At 34.2% G+C, this 23,101-nt stretch overlaps 1 long non-coding RNA gene across 1 annotated transcript in view; it reads left to right on the forward strand.

The window, feature by feature from the left end:
• The window catches only part of LOC120884939 (uncharacterized), a 172,123-nt gene extending 164,429 nt beyond the window's left edge, over nucleotides 1-7,694 (forward strand). Inside the window, exon 3 of the long non-coding RNA XR_013428853.1 lies at nucleotides 2,858-7,694. This is a non-coding gene — a long non-coding RNA (uncharacterized LOC120884939). The remainder of the gene's footprint in view (nucleotides 1-2,857) is intronic.
• Nucleotides 7,695-23,101: the final 15,407 nt, after the last annotated feature.

A 23,101-nucleotide genomic window follows, 5' to 3' on the forward strand; every position in this document is an offset into this window, starting at 1 on the left:
TAATTCAATATTCAACCCTAAGCCATGTTAGCGGTCTTTTCTGATGATTTTAATGTATTTATTATTTCCAATGTGGTAATATTTATTTACTTTAATTTTGTGGTAATATTATGTTTACTTTTAATTTTTTTATCCCTTCTTTTCTTCCCTTTTCTTTTATTTTTTCTGATGAATAAAGAAAAAAGATTAAAAAGACACAAAATTAAAGTAAATAGCACATTGGAAATGATAAATACATTAAAATCACATTACACAGTTAACATGGCTTAGGGTTGAATATTGAATTAATTACATAAAAAGAATAATTATCATAATATGGTAAATTATAATGCTTGTACTTTTGACATTTGATACCAAAATTATCAAACACTTTATCATGTTATGTGACATGAACATTATCATGTCATAACTGGGTTTTTCCCTTGCCTCTAAGAAAAGGTAAGAACCCTTAACATAACCAGCAAGCCCTTGGCCTACATGGCTACCATTGACTTGCCTTCCAAATCACCTGTTCATTTTTCTTCTTTTTTCCTAGTTGCCTTTCACCTATTACAGCATGCTTTTTCCATTCTTGAGATCTTCACACAGACTATTCTTCTAAGCTACACTTAACACACAACAAAATCAAACCCCATAATCTCTTCCCTTCACCAGGCTAAGCCAATACAGTTGTTAAATCTTAAATATCAAACATCTACAATGCATCTTGCTTGGCCACCCTGACTGGATATGCGCTTCTCATACTATCCAGGGTATACCCTATGACTGATAAGATATCATAATTCTAAACTTAATTGTTTAGTGTCTTTCTAAATATAGGCCATAAGCTGTATAAAAGCATAAAAAGTATTTCTTTTTTTTAATATATTCTTCATATGAAGAATGGCAGCTGGAAGACAAGAGGCATGCAATATGGATTTTGAGATTGGGAGCCATTGTGTTCTCACTTACAGGGACCAAGGGTACCAGCAGTATCTCTATAGCTTCTGGAAACTACTTTCTACTATTTATTCAGACCAAGATCTATTTTTTCCATTGTCCAATTAAGTCTATTAAGGTATCATTCTGCTAGTATTTGTCATAGTGTCTTAGTGTTGCTTTAATATATCAGTAAATTCTAGTATAATAGGGAGCTCTGGATTAATTTATTTTCTGTATAGGTTTTAGTCAGTAGAAAAGTCAATTTTCTGTAGAAAATAAGGTATATTGTGGAGACAGAAAGCTAGAAATATATGCCACTTCAGTGGCTGAACAATTATTTAGTTTTAATCAAATGAAAATACATGACCCAGAGGCTTAATTACTTAAAACACTTAGGGCAATTTCATTACTTCTCCTAATTTATTTATAATCAAGTTATTTGCAATCCAATTTTATTAAAAAATACCTAGAATTTTCCTCTACCCAAAGCTAAGCTAAGATTTCATCTTGGGAAGTTTCAGTATTAATAGATATATGCCATTTACATATTAAGCCAAAGTGACTTCTTCCTCATTTCACACATGTTCAGTTAAAAACCATTTTTGTATTATTTTGATCAAATTGTTAACATTGGTGTCACCTTCTTCAGATAGATTAGTTTGACATAAATAATATGTCTTCTAAATTGATATTGCTTCAGTTAATGATAGATTATTAACAACTCCAGTTTCAAGAAATGCCATTAGATAATGAATTGGTCCTTTTCTGAGTTTTAAAAATGGGTTTGAGAAGGCTTATCATAGTGAAGTCAGTAATGTCCTTTTAAAATGAGAATTGAACAGTGATGACATTTTTTTTAATGAGAATAAGGAACAGAAAATAGTTTACCTGTAGAAATATTAAGAATATAAAGAACCACAGAAGCCTGAAATAGTGTAACAAGAAAGTCCAACTGGTAAATTAGGGGAAGAAATCAATGGGTTCCAGCAGCACATTGTAAATCACTCGCAAAACTAAATTTAAGACACCCTTAACTCTACTTCTTGCTCTGTTAGAAGTCAAAATAGTTTTCTTCTTAAATTTGAGAATAATTTGCTTTAAATTTGGACTTCTTACCCTAATGAAAATGAAGATAATGAAGCCAGGTGCATGCCAGTAATCCCAGCAACTTGGTAGACTGAAGCAGGAGGATGTTAAGGGCAAGTCCAGCCTCATTAATTTAGCAAGACCCTCAGCAACTCAGCAAAACCTTATCTCAAAATAAAAATAATAGGGGCTGGAGATGTGGCTCAGTGGTAAAGAACCCCCAGATTTAATCCCTAGTAACACACACACACACACACACACACACACACACATATACACACACACACACACACACACATACATAATTAAAGTATGAACTTTCCCAGTTTCTGTGAAACACATATAAAAATTCTTATGGGATGAATTGAATTTCTTTCTTTTGTTTTGTTTTGTTTCTAAAAATTGATCCCAGGGATGCTTTGCCACTAACCTCTGTGCCCTTGTTAAACTGCTGAGGGTGGCCTCTAACTTGCCATCCTTCTTCCTCAGCCTCCTGAATAGTTGGGATTAGAGGCATGAACCAGGCTCATAGGATTGCATTCCTATCTGGAAACTGTGTCATTTTCCACATGGATTTTAATTAATGTATACACTTTTGTTAATATTATTTTATTTATATTGCATATGTTAAATTACTTAATCTCCACAATAACCTTGTGGTGAGAAAGCTGTTATTCTCATTCTCTTTAAATGAATGACACATTTTTATGGTGGGCCCAAGTACAGGCAGTTTATTTGTATACATGAAAATACATTCAGATTCAGTGAACAGCTTTCACTATCAGTGTTAAGTCAGGTAGATGCCATTAAATTGACATATTGTCTCTTTTTATTCTTGTAATACACCTAGGAAGGAGATGCCTTCAATCCTGCCATTTCTAAAGAAGAAACCGAGTGACAGAAACACATAAGAAGCTTACCCAACAAAGATGAGAGGGACTTGAAGCCCCATCCAGGCACCAAATGTGAATTCCTACATGTTGGTTCTTCCATATCCCAAGAGTACTAGGTTTTCCAAAGTGATGAAGCATTCATTTTCATATTTTTCTTGTGTTGAGGTCATATTCAGCAGTATTTAATGGTGTAGACAGTGAATCTCTGCCCAATAATTCTAAAGGAAAACAAAGGTTTCAGTTCACTTCGTTGGAAAGAATAATTTCTGTACAATCCTAAAAGTTAGGAAGGAAAATAAAATCTCCAACTGTGGTCTGTGTGTTTTATTTTTCAATATGCCAAATGTGTTGCCCTTAGGAAATTTCAGTTTTGTAGCATAGAGTCAAAACGTTCTTTTTTAGTGTTTTGTTGGTGTGTTCTTTAGGTTTCAGAGAGCTTTTGCAAATATGGCTTGAAATAAAGAATCATAATATTTGGAAGTAGAGTTGCTGAAGTGTCTAATCTTCAACCCAGTGTTATTAATGGATTGGCACCAAGTTCAGGAACTAAGATATAGTTCTACATTGTAAAGATTAGCAAAGCCAACTTTATAATTTGCCATAGTGTCTCAAATGTGCTTTATATTTTTGGAATTAAAGAGGACAGTTGAAGGGACACTGACATCTCATGGTAGAATCATAAAATGGAAACAGTAGCATTTGGATAAAAATTGCAAGTTTTGCTCTACCTATAATATGATTTTGTAAACTCTCCAGTCAAAATTTCTTCCAGTAGTAAAATGTAGGAATTGGACTTGTTTCCATTTAAAGTTACTTCCTGCTATACAGATTGATTCAATAGTAAGCCATATTCCTCCAGCTATAAATGAGAATGGACATATTATTTAATGCATCTATGCCTCAGTTTTCTGGTCTGAAATATGAGAAATAAATCCAGCCTTTTGCATGCTTCTAGTTCAGAGCTGTCTGATAGGAATGCAATGAGATCCATACATGAAAGTCAAAATCCCTAATTATTGTATTAAAAAAAGCAAAAAGAGGCAAAATTAAGTTCCATAAGATATCTAATTTAATATTGCTGCAGCATGTACTAAATATGAAAATATTGATATGCTTAATATGCTTTATATGATGCCATGTCTTTGAAATCTGGAGTATATTTTACATTCAGAGTAGTCACATTTGAAATGTTCATTATCTACATGTGGCCAGTGGCTACCATTTTGGGCAATGCAAGTCTAGAAATAATTACATTTATCAGAATGTGTCACACAGGTAATTCTGCACTGAGTATTATAATTATATTTTTATAATCTGCCATGTTTACTAATTAATATTAATACAATATATTAATATGGTATGAAAAAGAATCTTCTTTCAAAGATAAAAATTGGAGAAATATAAGGACAAAAATATATAATAGATGTTTTCCATTTTAAATTATGCTCATGTTAATGCCATTTCCCGAAAGGGGGCAGTGATATTGAGAGGATGGAAGTTGGGTTTAAAATGTGAAAGGCTTAAAAAAAAAGTCAACCCCTGCACCACACAAAGGGAGTGTACTCTATGTGTGTGTATCGTGTGTGTGTATGTGTTGAGCATGCACACGCACACACACACACACACACACACACACGACACACAGTATTCCCTCTCTGAAATTTATTCTTCTCATTCATCAAATGAGGATTATAACAATTCACATACAGAGATGTTATAATGATTAATTGAATAGAGGAAAATTCTCTATAATATAACCCCACTTCCTCATCATATGCTGCTATCATTGCTGTCGATTCAGTCATTATATCCCACGAGGATCTTATAGACACCCATAGAGATATTGATACAGTTTAAATAGTATGATACAGTTTAAGTACACTGGAGTTTTGTTTCTTAGAAGTTAAGCGCTGATAGATTTCATTTAGAAAGAAAAAGCCAAGTCAGCTAATTTCAGGAACTGACAGGGAAATTAGTAGAAACAATGCTGATACTAATCCTTACTTATCATTGAAGGTGTTCATACCTGTCTGTTTATCTATCTGGCTATGTAGCGATTGCTCCATATTGGAAATTTTTAAACATTGAATTTGATTCATAAAAATCTTATGGTGGCCCAGTATTGTAGTACATACCTGTAATCCAAACGACTTGAGAGGCTGAGACAGGAAGATATAAAGTTTGAAGACAGTTTCAACATCTTAGCAAGACTTTGTCTCAAGGTAAAAAATAAGAAGGACTGAGGATGTAGCTGTGTGGTAAGGTATTCCTGGGTTCAATCCCCATACTTCCCCGCAAAAAAAAAAAAAAAAAAACAATTAAAATCCTATGGTGATAGGAACATTTCTTTTTCATTTTGATAATCTTGAAACTGACCGTTACAAACACTGTCGATTTTATGCATATTCTTTGCCTCTAAGCTTGTGAAGTTGAGATTCTGTCATATTGCCTTTCTTTGGCCACAGAAGAATTGCTTCAAGGTATCTTGTTTCTTGTTATAATCACAAACTGCCAGAAAACAAAACACTTAAAATTCATTTTACTTTAATTACTTATTCATTAATAGAATCTGATAGTCAACTTTTAGGAATTTGATAATCTAAGGGTGAATGAAATTATTTTGAAAATACAATGGAAAGGTTTTGTAATAACAAGTATAAATTTCTTCTTTAATGGATATAGTACTTTAGTATGTTTGACAATGGTGTATAGATAGACACATTAAGAAAATACACTGAATAACTGAGAAATAAATCCAAGGAATATACAATTTGACACATAAAGTTAGCATGTGGTGTCTATGAAGATAAGGTGGATTTTTTAAAAATATTTTGAGCTTTTATTTATAAATTAATTCCATAAATAAACTACTAAGCATGACAAACAACAAAGCTCTTGGCTTCCATCCTTTATAGCTAGAAAAAAAATAATTTTAATAGCTATCTAAATTTGCCTCCTGCTTCCACAGAAATAAATGTATTATTATATATCCTTATTTTCAAATTGTCACTAATCTTTGACATGGACTTAAGAGTAGATACCACTTTGTTTTTACACAGAATTGTAAAGTCTTTTAAAAAGAAGCTAACTAACTTAGAGTAACTTCCTATTAATAGGAACTGAACTTCATAAAATATAAAATTGTTATAAATCCTATAATTTAGGTAATTTCATTAAGATTAATCTGTGGGAATACTGGTACAAATCTGCCATCCACAATTAGGTACAATAATTATGTACAGAGAAAAATTTTAGTATAGTCAGAAAAAGTTTTCATATTCTTGAAAGGCAGTTTCTCAGTATTCATTCTGTTTCTGTATACATTCTCCATCCAAAAAGAAACAAGATCATCATTTGACTTTTTGTGTTTTTCTTGCTTGAAACTGTTCTGTTTTGTTTTTTACAGATTTAACCAGCATTGATAAGGCAGGATCAATAGACTTCTTTTGTGATTTCTTTTCAAACTCACTGTCTTTTAAGATGGATTTTTAATGCCAGTACCTCTTGAGGGAGTAGTGAGAATTATTTGAGCCCTTGTACTTGGGAACAGGCATTTTCTACGCATTGTCTTCTTTGATCTCCATAATGACCATACAACTTAAGTATGATATTAATTACAATTTACAAGCCTGGAGAAATACCTAAAGTAATTACCGCATCCTCTTTCAGACAGAAAATGACAGAGCCCAGATCCATACATGCATCTGTAAAATAAGTTTTGTTTTTAATCAGTAAGATATTTTACTCATGACTTGAAGGTAGGCTACATAATCTACTGCTTCTTTAAAAATATATATACATAGATTTATTTTCCTTTCCTTTTGTCTTCTAATCTCCATCTTTCTTAATTTCCCTTTCTCCTTCTTTTCGTCCGCCTAATCAATCTCCTTCCTGAACATGACTGACCTCACAGATTATCATCCTTTCCAAAATATACTTTCCTATATCTACTTGCAGAAATTAGGAACCCTGTCCTGGATATCCCTCACATGTTTTTGATTTACTTAAATGTGTCAAGTCACACTTTGGTAGATTCTTGCCTCTGTCCTGTCTTGTGTATACTTGCCTGAGATATGTACAGTATGAAGTTTCTGCCATGAGGTTGAAATATAGATTGCATTTATTAAAAATGGCCATGTCATGTATTATTTCTTCCAGTTCATATGCACATTCAGGGTCTCACTGATACACAAAAAAGGAGATTTTATTTCCCTCTAAATGAATCTGGTTGGGTTTTAGTGATACTTCCAATTGACAAAATGTAACTGAAGTTATTTGTGACACCCAAGGATTGGTAATGAGAGTTGGTGTAGCTTCTACCAGACTCTCTACTGGGATATGAGCTTTTGAATATTTAAACCACAGTATGTCAGTCCAGATGCCCTGAAGCTACTGTCCTGGGAAGACAAAGTAAAAAGGGTACCAGGTTGTTCAAATTTAACCAGCTGTTAAAGAGTTTCCATTCAGATGCCAGACACCTGAGTGAGAGTATACAGATGACCCAACCCCTCTACTGCGCAAATGAAAACTGCCCAATTGGACCCATAATTCAAAAATCACGAAAAATAATAAAATGGCTGATGTTTCCCCAGGCACAGTGGCACATGTCTATAATCCCAGCAGTTTAAGAGGCTAAGACAGGAGGATCCCAAGTCTGAGTCCAGCCTCAGCAACTTAGAGTCCCTTATGCAGTAGCAAGACTCTTGTTTTAAAATAAAAATAAAAACAGCTGGAGATATAGGTCAGTGGTAAAGTGCCCCTGGGTTAAATCCCCAGTGGATAGAAGGAAGGAAGGAAGGAAGGAAGGAAGGAAGGAAGGAAGGAAGGAAGGAAGGAAGGAAGGAAGGAAGGAAGGAAGGAAGGGAAAGAAGAGAGAGAGAGAGAGAGAGAGAGAGAGAAAGGAAGAGAGAAAGAAAGAAAGAAAGAAAGAAATTGATGCTATTTTGAATCATTAGGTTTTGAGATTTTTTAAAAATGAATAAATAGTTAACTGGAACAGATGGTAACTTTCCAATGGTCATGCAGAAGTATTCTTTATAAAATTAATTTCCTATTGCGATTTATTTCAAAGGAAACTTAGGAGGAATGAAATTGTTTTACTTTGGGTATATACTCTGTACTATAAATCTCTCTGGTTTATTTTGTTAATTAGGTAAAAAAGCTACTGATGCATTTTGCATCTGGACGTCATTGAATGGTACTTTGCAGACTTTGCACAGCACTCATGTGGTTTCATAATTAAGCTTTTTAAATTAATTAGGCCAATAAAAACAATTAAATCACAGAAAGACTTCCTGGGTCACTTAATCCAAGTTCCTTCTCACATTAAATAAAGTTTTCAGAGAGAATATAAGTGTCAGTATGTTCAGGAGATTTCAAGGTCTTGAACAGAGAACAAGGTTCTGAAATTATGCCTATCAAACTTGTGAATGCTTTACAATTTTGAGGAATGCCATTATAACTATTTTGCTAAAAAATTATAGTGTAGGACTATAGAGACAAAAGATATTTTCATATAAATACATGTTGTGTTTGTAAAAGTTTATGTATAAAGTCAAGGAGACTAGAGACAGAACAACCTAAAATTTCCATTTGGATTGGTGCAAAAGAGATATCTGAAATGTTTTCTGGCCCTGGCTAATGAATTGAAGGGCTTCAGAGTATCACACAATGAGTTTGGGTTCTCCTTCTTGGCCCTGACCTGGGGCACCAGTTCTTTGTGTTTTCATATGACACTGTAGCAGCCCTTGCTGTTTCATTCACATTCTGTCAGCTCAGGCTGCTTTGTTCCCACACAAGCACAAGGCTTCCTAAACAATGCTCAGGGACTCTGAGATGATGACAGTTATGATGATGGTTCAGACGACAGCAGGATATACATTCTTAAAGTTTTAGAATTTTAAGAGTAAATATCAGTTATCTGGTTCATTTTTGTAATTTTATAAGTTGCAAATATTCAAAGACTTGAGGAATTTCTCAAGCAGGAAGAGCCTATGATGTTCAATTTACTGCATGCACTGCAGCTTGTTGTATAGAAATGCAAATTCATAGATTAAAATGCAATATATTGTGTAATATTTAAAAATATTTCAAGCAATTGATATGAAATGGAAATATCACGTTTTGCTCACACTATTTTAGTCATTGCAAATACTAAGCACAATCTTCTCTTCAACTTTCTTGAGATTTTAAGATTTTAGCTTAGAAGACATATGCATTAAGCTGTCCAAGAAGCATGCATTAATGGATTGAAACAGACCACAGTTTTACAGGTCCTCGCAGTTTCTCAAGTTTACATAATGGATGCTAAAACTAAGACGGTCTCCTCTGACCTAAATAAACCTGAAACATTAATTCTAGTAGAAATATCCACTAAAAATAAACAGCAAGGAAGTGAAGAAAGAATACAGTCTTTGTTAACTATAAATACATTATGCTAGAGCTCCAAACCCAGAACAGAATAATGTAGTCCAAATTAAACAGAAAAAAATGCATTTCCCCACAATGAAATAATAACTCAGGAATAATGCAGTTAAGGGATAGATATAGTTCCTCATAATGTCAGGGCAATTTCAAGATTTCTGTTTATATTTGCTACATTAATGATTGAAGACTATTATCACTTTCTGTGTCATTTGTATTGCCTTCAACTGAAACAATTAAAAGATATAATTATTTCAAAGGCCACCTATGGAGTTTTTTGTCCTATTTAATTGATGTATATATTATCATTGTTTCTAATTGAACAAGGACTTTATAAAGATGTTTTTTGTGTGTGTTGTTTCTTTGTTTTGTTTTGTTTTTGATACTGGGAATTGAACTCAGGGGCACTTGACCACCAAGCCACATCCCCAGCCTTATTTTGTATTTTATTTAGAGCAGGGTCTCACTGAGTTGCTTAGAGCCCACCAGCCTCCCAAACCTCTGGGATTATAGGCATAAGCCACAGCACCAAGCTATTTTTGGTGTTATTTCTTGTAGGAGAATAATAGCAAATACAGAAATATGGTATCTATTCATGGTTACACGGTATCTATCTTCTTCAGATTCAGATTTACCTCATGATAACAGACATTGGTTTGAAGAAATACTGTGTGCTTGTACTTCTATTTTCTAATTGAATCTTCCTACTGCGAAGCTGCTGCTTTTATTCCTATATTGCTAAAAAGGAAACTGAGGAATGAAGGTTATGTGATTTACCATTGGTACCTACTCAGGGAAGGCATCAATCACAAATCATACTCATATGCCAATTCTGAGTCCAGTACTATAATGTACTATTAAATAGTAATGCCTCTTTTGATAACTAACTGTACTTGCCATTTTTCAGTTTGGTAATTTTAAATCTCTCTATTTAATTATCCTTATAGACATTCTGTAAAATATTGAAAGTCATGCATCACAATTTTTTTAAAAAAACATAGTGCTAACAAATGGTGAATGTGATTAACTGAATCTTTTGACTCAAAACTTTATCACGTACCATTTATTTGATATTGAAAGAATGACCAAACTATTTCTACTTCCTCCTCATCTCCATACTTTTCATTTAGGCAATGCCTCTTTAATATAATTCTTAAGTGGCCAACTTATTTTTCATGAGATTTTAAAATCAGCTATCTGGATCCTAAGCATCATTGGTACTTTTAGGAATATTTTTTAACAAAAGTTTAATTTTATTAAATTATCTTAAAAACTAAGGTTATTCTTAAGATTAATTTATGAATCATTCAAATATTCAAGTGCTTTATTCCAAATAATTTAGTCTAAAGTGGCCTAAAAAAAGAATCATTAAATTGTTACTATTTTCTAATTATTACCTGCAAATAAATGGAAGATTTCAAGAAAAAAAATCATACAATCAAATGATTGGAAATTAGTCATTCTCTAGGTTAAAACAAAATAGGAGAAATTGATGTAAATACTTTTGTTTAATTTGCTGTTAATCTTCCTAAGTCACTTTGACCCAAAAACAATATTTGGCAGTGATGAGAGACATTTCTGATTGTCAGAATTATTGTTACTGGTATCCAACAAGTTAAGCAAGTAATGATACTACTTAACTTTCTGCAACATATAGGATAGTACCTGTAACTAACAATTATTCAGCCCCAGATGCCAAAATGTCAGTTCTACAATATATCTATGTCTGTGTGAATATCTGATACCTACAACAAATAAGCATACAATAAAAGAGACAATGAACTAGTCTCATCCTAGGGAGGGCTATGTATCCCATGAGCTCTTCAGAGTCACAAGAAAGCTGGTACATAATAGCGTTTAAAAATAATGGACTTCAGTATACTGGAATGTATATTCACCAGTAAAATGGTGAATATTAATGTGATTGATTCTAACATTTATAAAATCTAAATTCCAACCTCTATATTACTCCTGGTTGGTGGGAATATGATGAAGTGGAAAACTGAAATTAGGGGTAGTTGATATGGAAAATGTCAAATTTATAGAATATATAAACTACTCACTAATTTAACAAAGATTATTAAGAATCTATTATGTGCAAAAACTATGTTGGAATTTATGGGAGTTATATCGACATTATTGAACCCAATTATCCTAAAATTGTAGCTTTTTTTTTTCATAGAAATATCTACTAGCAACCATTCTATGATTTCTGCTCCCTTGTGTCCTAGGATTAAGACAAAGCCTGCTTTTTGCATAAATTGTCAATTTTAATTAGTTACCTATGGCTGCTATTCAATACTCTCCCTTGTTTTCAAACTCTCAGTAACTTTTATTTATTCTAACTGATTGACCTAAAGAATTTAGTTGACACATCACTGTAATTCCAGAGAATATGGAGGCTGAGGCAGGAGGTTTATCAGTCCCAGGTCAGAACTTCCTAAAGAAATCCTGTCACAAAGTGAAAAAAAAAAAATTGCTGAGGATGTACTCAGTGGTCATCCCTGGGTTCCATTCTCAATATCACAATAATAGAAAAAAGAAAAAAAATTAGTCCATAACCACAATCTATACTTTCTAAAATTTCCTCTCCATGTTATTCGTAATTTTCTCAGCAACATATTGGTAACTTGTTCACATCCTGGCTGCATGCTTATCCAGTGTGAATATTCAGCAACACCCTGACTTTATTGCTCTTTCTCATCCCCATGCCGTTTCTGCTGTATCTCAGCAAAATTTGAATCTACTCAGTAGGACCACTTCTTACAAAATGGCTTCTTTTCCTTCTCTCATCCCTCATGTTTACAGAAATTAGTTCTAACCTTGTTGAACCTCTATCACTCATGGCCCAGCAATCTGTTAGTCTTATATCCAGGCTCTCCTCACATTCAGAATGCACTCTACCTTAGATTTTCAAAATGTCCATCTTGACAGTCTGCAGGTCTAGAACAAGCTCACAGTTCATGTCAAGCCATGCAGTAGCACCCAAGGCCACGACCCTTCTCACCATTGATCTTGGTAGTTGTGATATATATTTTTACCTTTCCAATTTTTACTCAAGAGAGTTTTAGTTTCTCTTCCTGCAGAAAAAGTGGTGGTTGAATAAAACTAATCAAAATGAAGAGCTGAGAAAGGTGGCACATACCAGTCATCCCAGCAACTCAAGGGGGCCAAGTCAGGAGAATCACAAGTTCAAGTCCAGTCTCAGCAACTTAGTAAGATGCTTTCTCAAAATAAAAAATAAAAATGGGGGCTGGGGTTGTAGCTCAGTGGCAGAGCGCTTGCCTACCACATGAAAAGCACTGGGTTTGTCCTTAGCACCACATAAAAATAAACAAATAAAATAAAGGCATTCTGGAGCTAGGGATATAGCTCAGTTGGTAGAGTGTTTGCCTTTCATGCACAAGGCCCTGGGTTCAATCCCCAGCACCACAGAAAATAAATAAATAGAGGCCTTCTGTCCATCTACTAAGATATATATATATATATATATATATGAGTGGGGGTTTAACTCAGTGATGATGTGCCCCTGGATTTGATCTGTATACAATAAATAAATCTATAAATTAATTAAATAAAATGATGAGATCGAATTAACAAGACGAAATACTATTGCAGATATTTGTAAAATGTTCAGAAGTTTGATAGAGGTATACTGAGACAATTGATGAAATGCATAAAAATAAGAACTTCAGGGAGAAGCATGAATTGCCTGTGGAAGGGCTGAAGAGCATACTTCCAGATATTGACCCTGCACTGCCACCACCAATCCAGGCCAGAGTCCCTATACAACTTCTGTCTTTCAAACCACCTGCCTCCGGTGTTGGAGCCAGGCTTTAAGGCTTTGATTAGTTGTCCCTTTGGGAAAGCAAGTAGGGTGATGTTTTTGATACTTACATATACTCTTCTAATATAAACCGACACTGGTTCTTCTTTTTTTATTACATTCTTTCACTTAATCTATCATTTTACCTATTCTTGCATAGCAAGATTAGTGGATGATACAGATGCTGAATAATTCTTGTAAGTAACTTGCCATAATTCTTATAACATACATCATTGCCTTAGCTTTTGGACTTATTATATTTTCCAGAGCATATCTGATCAAGTAGGGAGCATATTAATTTGTTCTCCTAGGCAACAGTACTCTTTAAAACTCTACTGGGCTTTTTTTTTTTTTTTTTTTTGGTCTTTGGAAGCAGTGATGGCTTCAGCTGGCAGCAATGGTGAAAGGGAAGTACTGAAGTATTGTCAAGTGAACTTCCTATCACTGATGGGCCATCCATGCACACAGGCTATGGGGCAGTGATGCTAAATGGTAGAGTAAGCCTTTTGGGGAAAATTCTAGGTGTTTCCTTCTCTCTTTTATTATAAGTATAATATTTTTACAGACTTACTGGAGGATTAAAAAGGATTTTCTCTTTTGGAAAAAAATTCAGCTGTCACAATCTCCTTCCCTTCCCATTCAATTTTCAATTTGAATTAAGCTCTCTCATTGCATATGGGCTCCTATTACTGTTCTCAGGAGAAAATCCAAGAAGGATTAAATAAAGTCCATCTGGAGCTATCAGATGCTAGACTACACAGCTACACTGAAGGAATAAAGATCTTAAGGCAAAGAAAAGTCTGAGAATCTCTCCAGGCTCTAAGTGAAAGACATTGATCAGACAGGCAAAGTGAAGATAGCTGTCTACCAGGTAAAACAGTAAAGACAAAGCTAGTCAGAAATTTGACAAAAATGCATACAGAAGAAAATGCACATTTTTTACTACAGATGACAAATTATGAAATTAAACATTATTAATCACATATAAATATGCATGAATAAAAAGACTCATACATATATTTTTTCAGGATCCTGATAAAGACAAATTAAGAACTTCAGATAGAATTAATTAACCTCCAAACACATTCTTTCCTACAAATGAAAGTATTTGGGTTTCCAAGGTTAGTTTACCAAGCCTTCAGGAAATTGATAATTTCTTCATGCAAATTTCCTTTAGTAAATAGAAAAAGAAGGAAAGCTGTGAATAATCTAGATTCATTTTTGTCCATATGGTAATATTTTTAAAACTGCAATGCATTTTATTGTTAATGTGACAGGAAAACATCCTTTTAGAGTTTGACATTATTTTTTCTTTAATAATGGTGTACCTTCCAATTGAGTGACATCTTAGGTTCAATGAACTATCATAGTATTTAAACTAATATAATACTGAAACCTGTATTCACTTCCTGTTGTTCCTTTAACAAATTACTACAAACTTTTGAAGCTTAAAGTAACAGAAATTTATTATCTTAAAGTTCCACAAGTCAAAATTCCAATATAGGTCTCAGCAGACTAAAATCAAAACATCAGTAGGGCTGCTTCTATTCTTGGAGACTCCGGCGGACAATTCTTTTTCTTGCCTTCTACATCATTTAAGGGATGCCCACATTTCTTAGCTCATGGCTGCCTTCCATTCTCAAAATCTGTAACATCTGGTTGAATTTTTCTCATATTACATCACTCTAACACAATTCCTTCTGTCTCCCTCTTTAATCTTTCCAAGATCCTTTTGAGTACATAGTCCATCTGGATAATTCAGAATAATCATCCCATCCTAAAGTCAATTGATTAGCAACTTCTATTCCACCTGTAATGTCAATTATTTCTTGCTGTGTAACACTATACATACACATACACACATAGACACACACACACACATATGTATATATATATATATACTTTATATACCTTGGAAATTAGAACATGAACATCTTTGAGTAGAACCATTATTCTGCCTATCATAAGCTGGATAAGACTAGAATAAGAAAGTATTGACTTAAACTGCATGAATGTATATGAAAAAATAGTAAATGTAATCTTAAATCAATTATAGAACTGCATAATATGTATAACATAGCTCATAAATGAATGAAAGTGTGTATATCTAGGAAGTTATTTTGAAAATAGAAGTGTGGTTCAAATAGTAAAGTTTATTAGTATAACCCCCACATCATTAATCAACAGAACACATAGAGATTTAAATCCATGCAATTTCCCTTTTCTCTCCCTTTCCCTCCCATCTCATGATTCTGTTAAATGTTAGTCTTTTCTTAAATTGCATGAAAATGAAGGGAGACCCTCATTGCTATACAAAATTACATATAAGAGGTTGTGAGGGGAATGGGAAAATAAACAAGGAGAGTAATGAATTACAGTAGATGGGGTAGAGAGAGAAGAAGGGAGGGGAGGGGAGGGGGGATAGTAGGGGATAGGAAAGGTAGCAGAATACAACAATTACTAATTGGGCATTATGTAAAATTGTGGATGTGTAACCGACCTGATTCTGCAATCTGCATTTGGGGTAAAATTGGGAGTTCATAACCCACTTCAATCTAATGTATGAAATATGATATTTCAAGAGCTTTGTAATGTTGTGAACAACCAATAAAAAAAAATAAAAATAAAATAAATAAATAAATAAATCCATGCAAGCCAGGTGCAGTGACACACGCCTATAATCCCAGTGACTTGGGAGGCTGAGGCAGGAGGATCACAAATGAGACCCTCTCTCAAAATAAAAATTAAAAGTAACTCGGGATGTAGCTCAGTGGTAGAGTATCCCTGGGTTCAATCTCTAGTATCTCTCTTTCTCTCTCTCTCTCTCTCTCTCTCTCTCTCTCTCACACACACACACACACACACACACACACACACACACAAACACACACAAATAATAATAATAATAAAGTAAAAAAAAGATGTAAGAATATGTGCCATAACATATAACACTAATTTATGATTTTAAAAGTATTCCTGCTAATTAGATGAGAATACAGTTTTCTCATGACAATTACTATAGTATGCATCCTACTTTTAAATATATCATAAATGCTACCCTTTTTTACTTTATTTATTTTTTAACATTTTAAATTTATTGTAAATTGCTACATACATACATGAAACATGTACATATTAATGGGGAAGTTTTGACACATGTATACATTTCCTAAATAAAAATGTGCATTTCAATTATTGAAATGTGTTATTTGGGTAGGTCTCTTTCTTTTATTCTCTAAATTAGATAAAAAGCTGGCAACCAGAAAATTCTTAATGTGGTGGAATGAATTTTTAATAGAATGTGTTAGGTTAATATAAAAATTGACAACCAGACTGCATGCCTGGTCTCAGTTAGTTGTCCTACATGGAACCAAAGATTCTAGCAATACATTTGAGGTAGAAAAATTGACAAAGAGATATAGGAAGTGCAATTTTCAAAACATTTCTGAAACGCACGAAAGAATATTCAAATAGATGAAATATTATGCTATAATCATAGATATGAAATATTTAGTAATATATATTTTTCAATGAATTCAATATAGATTTTTTAAATGGTCAAAATAAAACAATAATTTAATGAAACTAATACTAATACTCATGTGAAAGATGAGGTCCTCTATAACTATAAGTTAAAATATTTTAAAGAAAGGGACTGAATTAGAACAAGATATATGCTTTTATATTTATGTCAAAATGGATTCTACTATTATGTATAACTAAAAAGAACCAATAAAATCTTTCAAAAAAGAAGGATACATTTGGGAATGTATACCTTATCAGTACTGAGACTGGCATAAATAGGATATATTTAGAAAGATGAATGAGAAGGGATTTATTAGAGAAATCAGCTCACGCAATTGTGGAGGCCAAGAAATCCTACAATAGGCCATCCACCAGCTGGAGAACCAGGAAAGCCAGAAGCATGGCTCAATCCAAATCCACAGACCTCAAATCCAGGGAAGCCAACTATGCAAATCTCAGTTCCAGGCCAAAGGCCAAAGAGCACAGTAGCCACTGGTGTGAATTCTGGAGCCCCAGAGCTGAAAAACCTGGTGTTCTCATGTTAAGAGCAGGTGGAGAAGGGGATCACAACTTCAGGAAAGAGAGCAAGGATTAATTCTTCCTCCATGATTGTGTCCCATCTAGGCCGTATTCCATTGGATTGAGTTTACCCATATTGAGGGCAGATCTTCCACACTCATCTCACAGTCCCAAAAGTGAATTTCCTCGGGAACACCCCACCCTATAAACACACCTGGGGACAGCCAGTCATTTTAATCAAATGCCAACCACCCAGATTTCATATATATATAAAACATTAAAAAAATGGCTGGGGACATGGCTCAATGGTGAAGCACCCAGCAATCCCTGGTACTGCCCCCCCACAAGATACAAAAAAGTCAAACAATAGATATTTAATTTAGTAAACTACATTTATGTGTTATTCTGATATACCATCTAAAATTAAAAGTTAGAAGAACAGTTTTAAAACTTAAAATATAAGTCATAATATATTGTTTCATGAAAATATCATTACCTAAAATATTACTGTACGATCTCATTAGTGAAGTATAAAAATATGTGTTTATCTGTAGCTATGTGTTCATTCATCAGGATGGCTATGCATATAAATTGACTGAAGATAGGCAAACCAGACATATATTCCTGTTTTCATTACATAGAGTGGGATTAAGTTTCTCTGTGGGATTTTTATTTTTAATATTTGTTTTGTAAGTGTTCTCTGAGATTTATTATTTCTCTTAATTAATGAAAATTTTATTATTTTGATGAAATATTGAGTGCATAGAAAATGCTTAAACTTTAAATTAAAGCTTTAAAAATACTTATAAAAAAGTCAGGCACAGTGATCCATGCCTGTAATACCAGCAACTTGAGAGGCTGAGACATGAGGATCACAAGTTTGAGGCCAGCCTCAACAATTCAGCAAGGCCCTAATTAAGTTAACGAGAGACCTTGTCTCAAAATAAGAAAATGAAAAAGGGCTGAGGATGTAGCTTAATGGTAAACTGCCCCTGAGTTCAATCCCCAGTACAGGAAACAAACAAACAAACAAACAAAACAAACAAACAAACAAACTTATTTTGGAAAACAATGTAGGGCTTATCATTTAAAGTTTCTATAAACAAAATTATAATAAATGTACATGTTTGAGTCTATACTCTGATAACTTATTTTCTCTATGATAATTTTTGCTAACCCATTTTTTCTTATTTCTGTTATTTCAATGAATAAATATCACAACAACTTTGCAAAAGAATACCTGTTGACCGCCTGACTAGATGGGCAGGATACATTCATTTTCAGTGGGTTCTTTGCTCCAGTGATATCTATCATGGTCAGATTCTGAGTGAGGATGCAAAATTCAAGTACAAAAAGCATGCACATGCATGCGCGCGCGCACACACACACACACACACACACACACACACACACACACACACCTCAACCAAATTAGAAATGTCTAGTAAATACCAGCATGTAATTATGAACTTTTGGTTTTAAGACCCTGGAGGAGAACAAACAGTGACAAACAGACCTGACCTCATGAGTCCTTTTTATACTTGCAGCCACGAATAGCTGAAATCTGCATCACATTCACCATGCAGCATCCGAGGGTACACTTTTCAACATTTTATTGCTGCTAAATTTCCCTATGTGTAAAATATCAAATTAAAAGCAATATAAAAATGCATGTGGTTCTTTTGGGTATAATAAAATGAACTCATGAAGCTGAGCCTTATTTCTCTGCTTTGTGAACTTTGGCCCACTTTGTTTAATGATAGCTTGAGCTTGGCCAGAAGAGTTTATCAGGACTTCCAGAAAAATCTCTTTCTCTTTTACTTTGTGGCAGAATGTCATATGGGTTGCAATTAGATGAGTAATTAAACTCACCTAATAGCAAACTTGGTAGCCATCCAAGCTGTTGGCCTCATATGCCATGAAACTTTCCTCATCATAGGAAGTAAAATATTTTCCAACCCAAATTTTGCTCCATGGAATGACCAAGTTTAGAGAAAGAGGTTTAACTAACTGGGAAAAGAAAAAAAGAAAAAAGAAAAAAAATTCTCAGAAATACTAAGCTTCCAATTTGCAATGAAAACGTTAAAGAATCCAAATCCCTGAAAGTATGTGGCCACATTGCTTATCACCACCATACAGGCATGGGTCTGTAGTTCTCAACCTCAAAGACTATTGCTCTGTTTTGCGCCAGCAGCTTTAGATCCATACATCATACTCTTTTTGCATCTGCCAGGTTTTCTGTTGAGTATTGTGTCTCCCTCTGAAACCACAGCTTGATTACCTCCTTGTGCTGAAGGTTTAGTAGTTCAAAGCTTTCTTATGTTCTATACCGATCAATTTGTTTCACACAGCTGGGAGGTTAGGAAAATAGTCACAATTCCATATCATTGCATCTTTTCAAAATTCTTTCCCTGGTTTCTCTTTCAAAACAAAACAAAAGCCGGGTATGGTGGCACATGCTTGTAATCATAGCAATTTGAGAGGCTGAGGCAAGTTTGAGGCCAGCCAGCCTTAGCAATGTAGTGAGATCCTGACTCAAAATAAAACATAGAATTATGTATGGGGAGATACAGCCCCAGCTTTTTTTTTTTTTTAATTCTATCTCAGTGGTAGATGGACCCTAGGTTCTAACAACAATTGCACAAAACTCAAAATATCCTGTTTTTTCCCACCTTAAAATTTCTGTATTATAGCTAATTTTTCCTTGCCGTATTTCATCATGAAGCTGACATGGCATTTCTCACTGTTAAAAAAAAAAAAAAAAAGACGCATAGGAATAGAGAGGGGAGGATAGTCTGGGGACATGGGCAACTGAAAAACATCTCACATTTTAAATTAAATTAACACTCATTTCAATATTGATTAATATCAACTTAATGCTATGCTATCTGTAATAACATTCCTATCAGAAATATGAAAAAGTGAGACAAATTTAATAAATTGTTCAAGATGACAAATATAAAAGCTGGAACTTGAAACTTCCTTTTTAATTATGATTTGGTAAAACAGGCATTAAGTGGCATGATGGAGGTTAGGCATCAAAAACATTTTTCAAGAATACCTGGCACATAGTCAAGCTGAAATTCATAGCTCACCCTGGTAGCTCACAATCTTCTATGCAGGAATACCAGATGCCATCTCAACCCAGGTCTGCCACATCTCACCCTATCTCAGATGCACAAAGGCTTTTGAAGGCCCACACTCCAAAAATGTTGTAAGAGCAGGACTGTGCCCCCCCTCCCCCCCCCCCACGTAGCACCACCCACAGTGCCTCCAGCCTTTCCTGGCCCCATCTCTGCTAGGTGTTCCTGGTTCAGGAAGTATAGGGTTTCCTCTTGCTAACCCTTTGTTTTTCAGTTTCTTCAACACAGTCAATTTTTCTTTCATTCTTTCTTCTTGAGAGGAATGACTTTTGACTTCATCTCCAGGCACGTAGAAAACTCAATAATTGCTTGATGAGTGTTAGCAGTGATTGCTGTTATTATGTGATTGTTAGTATTATTAGAATGAACTTGTCAACTGGATTTTTTTAACCTCTGGGTTATTTTTGCCATTCTAAGCTATGTTCATAAATCTTTGCTTTGCCAAAAAAGTTTTTCTTCTTTCTCTTACTGGAGAAAACTCTCAAACCACCTTTAAAACCTAGTTTTGAAATTTCACTTCCTCTGTGACTTTCCAAAATGAATCTAAGATTACCATTTTTCTGTATGGCTCTGTGTCTCACATGGTAATATATCAGAATGGTGTATGTAAACACAAGAGTCCTTTACTAGTTTGTGCCTCCTATTGGAGGTAAATCGGCTTCCCTTTGGCATTAGAAATATGAAGACTGTCTCTAACCAGTACAGGGGAAACTTTTTCTTTTACTACATTTGTCATTTTGTTTGACTTTTTATTGATCTGAAATTTTTCTGCATGGTATACAGTAGATGTATTGAAGACATATTTTATTAATGTCAGTGTAAACCTTCTTCTAATGTTTGGAATTGACCTAAAAATCAATCCATGTCTCTAAAACAAGACTTTGTAGTTACTTTAAGGATGGCTTTAAAATTATTTTTAGTGATACTTCAGAATAAATATATTTTCTCCCCAAATACAAAAGCCACATCACTTGCTCTAGCACAGCCTCATCCTCGTGAAAATATAATTACCCATGTGATAATAAATAGCAAATGTTTAGCTTTGGGCATATGTTTTGTTCCTTGCCAAGGCTCTGGTATAGTATTTGTTAAATTGATTTTGCTCAATTCTACTTATAATTCTAATCTTATCTGAAATTTATTCTACCTTGTTGACAGAACAAAGAATTATGTCTAACTGATAGAAATCAGGTTGGAAAGTATTTTTTTAACATTATTGTGAATAAACACTCAGGGCTACAAAGGAAGAAATAAGAAAATAAAATTCATTGAATTAAATACTGAATATCAGAAATTATGTTCAAGATAAAATAGCCAACCAGACAGACAGAGAGGCTTTGATATCTCAAATACTATGATTTATCATTGCCATAGAAACATGATTTTTTGAAATGCTAAAGGAAATCTTGTTGAATTTTCCAAAGACCAAAGTGCAATATTCCCTAGATTTTCATGGTAATCACCTTTTTGAGAATTTAAAGTGTATTAAAATAATGCAAAATTATTAATTGTATGTACAATGAAACTACAGTCCCAATGTGAATGTTTAAAGGGCAGCCCTTCCTTCCAGATACAGCTCTCAGCCAGGCCCATGGCTTGGCCAGCCTTTGGCCTCTTTGGCCCCCTTACCAGGCACACTTAAGCCATGTGCATGTACTTTCAGAGGCCCTGGTTTAAGCTTGTGGTAGCTGTAACAGATTTTTATTTTTTACTTCAGACATTACAATGTCTTGCCACAGGCTTGAAAATTTTTCATTATTTCTTGCCATCGGCTAGAAAATTCTTCATTATATGGGAGAGTTCTGCCTTTTGTAGGGCAACTAGCATCACGGGCTCTGTACATTCAATTTCAGTAGCTCCTCCCATCATCACCCACTAAAAATCATACACAGGTCTCTGTAAAACACACTTTGCCAATTGATAACACATCCAGGGAGAACTACTTTAATCTCACTCCAGGGGGTTGGTTGTCAGGAAGGCCTTTAATCAGGAGAACAGCCCTGTCATCAGGTACCTTGAACTTTATCAAGAACTCTGCCTTGCCTCCACTGTGGCCTCAAAACATCCCAGGCAATTAGCAGAAGAGATTTTGCTATTCCCAATTTAAAGACTAGGAAGATAAAGTGACTTATCTTAAGTCATGTGACTGGGGAGTTTCATAGCCATGATATGATCTCTGTTATTTTGAAGAAAGAGTTGGTCTTATTCTGTTTCCTTATCAGGTACTTTCTTTTTAGCATAAACTACTCAGATTTGATGATTAGGGATTTCAGGGTCTGGTTCACCACATAGTCCACTAGGAAAGATCTATTTTGACTCGAGCTGTTCTCTAATTTCCAATCTTGTTTGTAGGTGTTTTAATCTGATCAATTCAGCTTGCTCCTTTAGAACCTGATATCCCCAATTATTAACAACCTGAAGTCATTAATGCAGAGAACTGATGCAGGGGAAAACTGTTCTTCTATTTGGATTTCTAGAAAAATGCAGCTTTGGCTGTGATTTCTCATTTGGTTGATAGAAAGTTAGACTGCTGCTGATTTGATCCAGTTAGAGTAAGATTTATGAGCCCATCCTTATTTTAATTTCACAGTCCTCGTATGCCAAATTTTTCCTGAAAAAAAAAATGTTTTCTTTTCCATATTTGGATTGGTATATTGCTTATTCACTACCCTGGATAAATTAATTAATGTGATTATTTTTCCTTCATTCAGTTTATTGTTGCTGCTGTTTTAAAGTTCACTCCTCCTAAGCAGCCATTATTCTGG

Source organism: Ictidomys tridecemlineatus, chromosome 12 (assembly GCF_052094955.1).
Source record: "Ictidomys tridecemlineatus isolate mIctTri1 chromosome 12, mIctTri1.hap1, whole genome shotgun sequence".
Lineage (NCBI taxonomy): Eukaryota > Metazoa > Chordata > Mammalia > Rodentia > Sciuridae > Ictidomys > Ictidomys tridecemlineatus.